We start from the raw sequence: 6,159 nt of genomic DNA on the forward strand, positions 1-6,159 counted from the left end.
GCATTTATCTTTTTACACAGAAGTGACGTAACACTGCAGAGAAGTGGGAAATAAATATTAATAATTCTCTAAGCTGTATGTAACCTGCTTTCTACATTTTGGACTTTGCTGCATGCTCAGAGACTGGACTGGATGAATTGAGTGATTGATCCCAAGATTATGGGAATCCTGTACCTCCTGGCAAGACCCTTGTTTTTTTCTTTCTTATGCAAAATTATTTTAGTATGGATGAACACATCTAAATGTTGCTAATCCTGTATTAAAACAATATGTCTGGCATAAGAGAAACCATCTCCTGACAGCTAATGTTAGTGTCAATTTATTCTAATAAAACACATTTCATAGTGTGACTTCTGGGTATCTGTGTGTGAGTGTTTTCATGGCATATAATGACCGTGATCCTATATTTTAAAATATAGGATCAAAAAATACTCACAGGCATGTGAACACAAATTCTGCTGGGAACCTGTTGCACATTGATTTGAAGGCAAAATTCAAAAGGGATTTTTCTCAATTATCTTAATACTTCTGAAAGTTCAGTGTCTAAATCTGAACTACAAAACTTCTTTAGTCAGAAGTATAAAAATATGTACACTCAGTTTATTCCCCTCATCCTAAGGTTTAAGACAGGACAGATGAATCCCACTCTGGAAGTACCCAGCCTCACTCAGAGCTAAATGTGCAATGTTTAGATGTCGTAAGGCTGGCTGTACTCCAGCCATGCTGTCTGGATATGAAAGCTTGTCTATCAATTTATACTATCTTGAAGGACTTCAAATTCCATAACAACATTAAGCAGATGTTAACATTGCAAAATCAGAGACACAAGACATGAAATACCTTTAAAAAATTGTTCTCCACTCTTCTGTTCTCATATCATGCCATTCCTCAAAATGAGTTTGTAACCCCAGCTCCCATCTTCCCACAAGGATCAATTCTACAACCCTGTTTGCACCTCTGACACAGCTTTGTCTATCTTCCATGCTCATCTTTGTGCAGTTAATTTCAAATGACCTTACAGCTTACCTACACAGGCTGGGTAGGGGAATGCTGAGACCTTGAAAAGGAGCCTTCCAGCTCCTAGGGTCACCACAGCTTTGAGGAACTAAAGTTGTACTTATGCAGAGCTTGACTACATTTGGAAACATCTGTGGGGATGAAGTCTACAGGGCGCTTGGTTGTAGCTTGGATCTTGCAAGAGAGCTGAGTATGTGCAATGCAAGAAGGTGTCTTTGGAGAGCTGAGATTGGCAAGCTTTCCTTTCAGTGTGTGCATAAAGATTTATTTCAATTTCCCCCAAAGCCTTATACCTTGCCTAAATCAGGCAAGCTTTCACAGGGATGCCTAAAATAAAACTGGAGCTGTCCTCTTGCCAATTTTCATCATCTGCTTCCAGAGGATGAAGCTCTAGACCTTGCAAATCAACACTTACAAGTCTATTTATCATGGGCAAATTCTGATATTTTCCCTAATCTCATTTCAGAAGCCACTGAATCTTGAAAATTGAAAGATTTCCCTGCAGAAGTATAGCATGGAAAAATTTCATCCCATAGTATTAAATTTACTTTTTCAGTTCATAAAGTTATAAAAAAGCTGATAAGAGAATTTGAACCTACACAGTCTTAATTCACCATGCCACATACCTTCAAAATAATGGCTGGCAACAGTATTCAGTCCATACCAGTGTTCTGTTGATTAGCTCCTATTACCGTTTCAGGAGGTAGACAACCTGAATATTTACAGTACTCAAAGTGCTTTCAATAGTAAGACTACAACAGGGAGTTTCAGCTGCCTTACAAATACTTAATATTTTTATATTACTTGAAAAATCTTATAAAACCATAATGACTGGTGCTGTCATCACAAGCTCATGCCAGCAGAGGCTGTGTTACTGTACTCAGACACATCCCCTCTCCTTTCCCTCTCAAAGAGATTCCAGATTAAAGAAAAATATTTGGCTGAGCATCCATCAGGTTTCCTGTAATGTATCAGTGCTATTGAAGTTAAAAGTCTTTAGGCTATCCTACAAATGCTCTACAAATCATGCACCCTCCAGCCGTTTCAAGCAGTGTTTGAAAAAGAATCATAAGCAGTCCTGTTTCAAATGAGCAACACCTCACATTTCATGGAGATGCACTTTTTTGGTCCATATATTAGAAAAATATGTTGCCTGTGAGTAAGCTTTTGGTGTGCACATTAGAATTTTCCATTTCAGCCACCACATCTTAACCATTATATGTGTTTATTCAGTGTTGTTGAAGTCATGCCTATAAAAACCACAGAAGGCTTTACTTACCACTTTTCAATGTACCAGAGCACAGACCCATATGTAAGACATTTGAAAAGGCTTTCATTTTTCAGGGAGAGTGAGCATTGGTACGGAGGGATCTCATGCTGAAATCCACCACGCAGGGATTCTGATGACCATGGGTCATTTTGGAAAACCTGGCTTTTCTGTATTTTCAGCCTAATTCTGCCGATCTGTAGCACAGACATTCCATTAAAATGAGTTCCTTCCTACTGTCGCTGTTCTGTGCAAATTTCCAGCTGTTTGTGGTTAAGGAGAAGGACATGTCTAAAAGAAAGTAATGATCTTATTGGCCTTATTTTCCCTTAAAAATGATTTTTTTTTTCATTTAAAAAAAGCTTTCTCAATAACGTACAGAACTTTGAGCTCCTTAGTTTTACCATAAAAGCACATCTGAAGGATCAGTATTCCACAGGCACAAAGTTATCACTTCCCACCAGTTGTACCCAAGTTTTGAGTACCACCACCCCTGCAAGCCCCCTTCCCACACTTCTCCTGAGCAGAGACAAACATTTGATAGATCAGTAATTACTGCATCTCTCCACTCATCACCTCCATGACCAATGCACTCCCTATTGCATGCAGCTCCTTTGTCAGGTTGCTAGTGCTGGCAGCTTGCCTTTAGGACTGCAGTCCTGCAGGGGAGATATTGAATATTCAGCAGGGGAGACATGCTCTCCCCAAAGGAGAAAGTCTGACATCTTCACAACTCTCTCAAGGATTCTTTTGCTGCTTTTTGTGGAACGGTTTTATCTTGTGCTACTAACTCATGTAGTTTGTAAGACACCGGCTGATTTCACAACAGCTTGTTGCCTCCTCCCAGCCCTGCCACCGCTGTTTCTTCACTCTTCTCCCTACACACAGAACAGCATCCCAAAACTTATTTAAAACTCTTGGGGTTTTTCTGCCACTGTTTCTCTCTTTCTGCAAGATCCCCTCCATTATTGCAGCTACAAGGATGTTTACTCAGAGATTAATCTTGCACAGTTGAAATGTGGCTATTTATTTTATTTTATTTAAACCATTTTTGAAAATGTCTGTGGTAAATTGCATTGTTTTGACCTAGTTAATCCAATTTGGTTGCTGGAGGTTATGATAAACTGAATAAAACCCAAAAGAATAGAAATAAACTATCAAAGTTTGATGGCCTCACTGAACAGAGTAGTTGGATTTCCCCAGGCAATAAGAACAAGGGTGTAGTTATTTTTAGACCACCCTTGTCTTCTCTTCATAGCCTTGAGAACACAAGGGCTCATATACACCTGATTTGCCTTAAGCAAGACTCAGCTTCATATCTCCTTTTACCTTCCCCACCATGCCACTGCACTTACATGTCAACAGGTGAGAGTAAATTCCCTCTCCCACCAATGTGCACAGCTGGACACTGACTCCTCGAGCACAAGGTGCCGGATGGTGGTAGTAAGGCTAGATTGCACCCATGGTATAAACCAGTAACCAGCACAATATTATCTGAAATTTATGAAGAACATTTCCACGGCAATTAACAATATCTAATAATGGTGGAAAGCTGGACGAAACCTTAATACTATACATGAATATTTCACAATTTTACCATTTACCTAAAAAAGTAACAATAACTTATTATAGTGATATTAAAATAAAGAATAAATAAAACCAAACCATGTGGAGCTTCCAAAGTTAAAAGTAAACAATTCGAGTTAAAAAGTCAAGGTTTCTGAGATGACATTGCTACAGCTTCATATTTCCCAAAGATCATGCCCAAAAAAAGGTATTAGCATTCAGCATTGAGAAAAGGGCTAGAGTCAGCATTTTGTCTTGAACTTGTTAATCCCATCAGCAGGGTCAAAATGGAAAACTGAGTCAGGACTGCTTCTGTGGTCTGCCAAGGTCAGACCCACGAGCACACCATGATAGAGTTTGTAATACTGAAGGCAAATCTGCTGTGGAATAAAGGGAAATTTCAGCCTCTAGCGTTGTCTACCAGAGACTTTTATTGCCGTGATAATTCTTTAAAACTATTGAAATTTAGAGGAAAGGTGTGGGAGGGGATGGGGGGAGGAAGGCTGGGTCTAAGTTGTTTAACCACAGCTCCAAGAATAGGCAATTTTGTTGTGCAGACGTGACAGATAAATGTTTAGTTTCTGAGGAAAAAGGGAATGTTTGAAACAGGGCAACTTTAGACAATCCAGAGCTTCAAAAAGTTTTATAAATGGGGCCTTGAATTAGCATTTAAATATTGAAGATCAAAAATACGCAGAGTCATAATTATGTAGTGGAATTAATTTTTCTTTGCAACGCAGTATAAAAGGGTGATCATTTCACTCACACCGTGTATGAAACGAGCAGATGGATTTTAATTAAAGCTGTTTAAACATAGCACAAAACATAGAGCATTAACCCTTGATCACATTAAATTAAATAAAACCTGTTTAAGCACTTGCATACTAGGGTTTTGCACCAGTGTGCCTGATTGATTTTTTTTCCACTGGGATAAATTTTCCAGCTTGGCAGTAGGGTTATGGCACAGTTACTTGACCACAGTGCTAGCTTCAGCACTTCTTTCCTTTCCCCTTTCAACTTTCTTTGGGCTGCCTACTCCCTGCCAGAGCTATTTGTGGGCATAGCAGGGAACTGGAGCAGGGAGCTCATCCAGACTAGAAATAAACATTTCCCCCCCCCCCCCCCCCCCGCCCCCCAGGAGAATCAGTTTCCCAGTCCACCTCACCATGTCTCGTAAATGCTGTCAGTGTAATGGAGAAGGCAGCCCCTGGTAGAGGAGCCGGGGCCAGTTTTAGGAGAGGGCAGGCGCCACTGAAACAAACCTGAAACCATGTCTTGCGGCTACCTAGGGAACATCAGGTGATGTTTTCAGACACACATCTTGTCATTTGAGTACTGTATTTAAAACTTTGCTTAAGAGGAAAAAAACCAAAAGTTTTTGCATGGAGAAGTAGGAAGACATAAATCCATACACACAATCACTACAAATTATGGAAATGGGTTGATTAGCATTTTTTTTTTTTTTTAATGGCAGCATGTTACTGAAAAACTATAGATTGAAGTGGATTCTCATGCACACTTATTGCTTTCAACTTTGGTATGGTCAAAGGTTTAATCAGTGATATTTGACTTGATTTTCTTATTTACAGGTAAAAAGGCTTCCCTTCCATTTGCTTGTTAGAAGCTGAGGCTGCAATTCAGTAGTAGGGCTGTTAGTATACATAGAGTAATGTAACAAGAACTTTTTTATTCTGCCACGTAGTCTCCAAAAGTCCTTATTGATACACATTTCATAGAAGTTATGTATCAGACATTTCTACAATCACCCAGAGCTGGAAAAAACCACTTCTGTATCTTTTAATAGGGCCAACAGAAATTGTGGAGAGTGGTGGTTTTCTATTTCAGAGAAAAAGCAAAATGGAAAGAAAAACAACAATAACAACAACAAAAAAAAACCAACCCACCACCAAACACCCCCAAACCAAACCAAAAGAACAAACAAAAACCCAGTTGAACATAAAATGAAAATACTTTTTTTAAAATAATAGAAAAGACCATAAACATAAACTGAAGCTTTGGATCTTCTTTTAATGATGTTAGAAAATTAACACATTGTTCAGCTTTGATAGGCTTATTTTGGATTTCAAGGTAGGAACACTGTTCTCCTCTGAAACAGCTTTGAATGATCATTTGACTTACCAGTCCATTGGTTAACTATTGTCTAATGTTCACTATTGGTGGTCCATCATATCACAAAAAATACCAAAAAAATTATTTTAAATTTAAATAAAAAATAATTTTAAATAAGAAAGTCAATAAAAATGTGCTTTGAAGCATATCCATGTATCTTATGATTTCTGCAGAAGAAC

The sequence above is a fragment of the Falco cherrug genome, chromosome 4, assembly GCF_023634085.1.
Source record: "Falco cherrug isolate bFalChe1 chromosome 4, bFalChe1.pri, whole genome shotgun sequence".
NCBI lineage: Eukaryota > Metazoa > Chordata > Aves > Falconiformes > Falconidae > Falco > Falco cherrug.